Raw genomic sequence first — 2,002 nt, forward strand, 5'->3', positions numbered from 1 at the left:
TCCTAAGAGATAGGATAATTCCGTTTGAAGCTGGGCTGTTCTGTAGGCGTGGGGTTCGTCCTTGCGTTTTGTATGCAGCCTCGTGTATCGAAAGGGAATCAGGTTAATATTCCTGAACCGAGACGTGGATAATATGTGGTAACACAACCGACCCAGGAGACGCTAGCGTGTGCCCAGGGAAGAGTTCTCTTTTCTTTTTAACAAGCATATCCTACCTTGGAAACGGATTATCCGGCGATAAGGAGGATGCCTTGGCAAAGCACTTTACTTTTTGAAGTGTCCTGCGCGCCCACCGACAGCCCTTGAAAATCCTGGCTAGAGATTTATTCGCACCCTCGTTCGTACTCATAACCGCATCAGGTCTCCCAAGGTTAGCAGCCTCTAGTTGATAGAAGAATGTAGATAAGGGAAGTCGGCAAAATAGATCCGTAACTTCGGGAAAAGGATTGGCTCTGAGGGTTGGGCCTAGGGGTCTTTTTGGAGAACTTGTGGCGGCCTACGTTGGGCTGCGTCTGGACCTTTCGGGGACCGGATGCGGCCTGGCGGTCGGGCTGCTCTTGTTGTGCCGGAGAGAAAGGTAGTTGGCTTTCGGGCTGGCTGCTGTTTCCTTAGTGCGTTGAACAACCGGCTCAGAACTGGAGCGGACAAGGGGAATCCGACTGTTTAATTAAAACAAAGCATTGTGATGGCCGGAGACGGTGTTGACACAATGTGATTTCTGCCCAGTGCTCTGAATGTCAAAGTGAAGAGATTCAACCAAGCGCGGGTAAACGGCGGGAGTAACTATGACTCTCTTAAGGTAGCCAAATGCCTCAAATAGTCGGGGAAGCCTGGCGTACAGCAACGCGGGGTCCATTCGAATAGTCGGGGAACCCTTGTTTGGAGGTGCCACCGGCGCGAGCGAGTCTTCCAGGTCGACGAAGCTCGTGATGCTTGACTACAGTAGCTGCGTGAATGTGACATCTTTCTCCTTCACGCGCTGCACCTTCAAATGCCACTACGAAAGCAGTACGGCGAACTGGACCGCGCGTCCGAAGAGAGACTTCGACTTGTGCACCCACTCTAACGTCGAGAATCGTGTATAGACATGTAGTGTCTTTCCTGCCAGCTGGACATAACAGATCTTCAACAGCAGAAGTAACGCCAAAACTTCCTTCTCGGCAGGATGGTAGTTCATCTCGGCCTCCTTGAGCACACGACCGAGGAACCGTACGGGGTGTAACTTGCCTTCATGTTCTCGCATTAGCGTAGTGCTCAACGCCCATTCATTCGCAAAGAGCATGACATGAACGTTCATCGACCGGTCGAAGTGCCTTAGGATGGGTGAATGTGAAACACTCGTCTTCAGGTTTTCGAAGGAACGACGTGCCACAGAAAGGCCACCTTCAACGACAAAGTCTTCATCCTTAAGCTGGTACAGCGCCGCACCGTAGACCGCAAAGTCTTGTATGAAGCGGCTGTAGTAATTAACCGCTCCAAGAAACGACTGCATGCCCTTCTTACTCGTTGGAAACGAAAGCTCGGTGATGGCCGCAAGCTTTTTGGGGTCAGCTCTGATACCTTCTGGCGAAATTTTATGCGACAGAAAGTCTACCTTGGGTTGGCAGAAGATGCTCTTGGCAGAGCTAATGTTGATCCGACACTGTGCAAATCTTGCCAGCAATCGGTCCAGCGTCGCCAGGCAGCTGTCGAAATCCTCGCCACCGAAGCAAATATCATCCACAAACGACCGTCGACCAAACACAGGTACCAGCGATGATTCGTCCGGTTCCCCGTTCGTAAACATGTCAGCGACGGGGCTGTTAACGAGTTGTAGTACAGGGTCAGTCTCTACCGGTGCTTCGCGGTCTGTCGCAAACTTCGTTTGAAACGAACCCTCGGTGCTTGGCCCACGACGTTCCTTGGCCTATTCTTCAGCTAAACGCATCCTCTCCGATTATTCAAACCAACCGTCTTTAGGTTGAACGAACCCCCAAAGTGCGTTGTCAATCATACGCTGGTA

The 2,002-nt window shown here is 51.4% G+C and overlaps 1 non-coding gene across 1 annotated transcript; it reads left to right on the forward strand.

Moving 5' to 3' along the window:
• On the forward strand, positions 1 to 814 carry PITG_33033 (the record flags this gene model as incomplete). Its single annotated transcript, XR_009934427.1, has 1 exon — positions 1 to 814. It is a non-coding gene; the product is annotated as a 28S ribosomal RNA (ribosomal RNA).
• Between the last annotated feature and the right edge of the window lie 1,188 nt (positions 815 to 2,002).

The sequence above is a fragment of the Phytophthora infestans genome, genomic scaffold, assembly GCF_000142945.1.
Source record: "Phytophthora infestans T30-4 supercont1.23 genomic scaffold, whole genome shotgun sequence".
Lineage (NCBI taxonomy): Eukaryota > Oomycota > Peronosporomycetes > Peronosporales > Peronosporaceae > Phytophthora > Phytophthora infestans.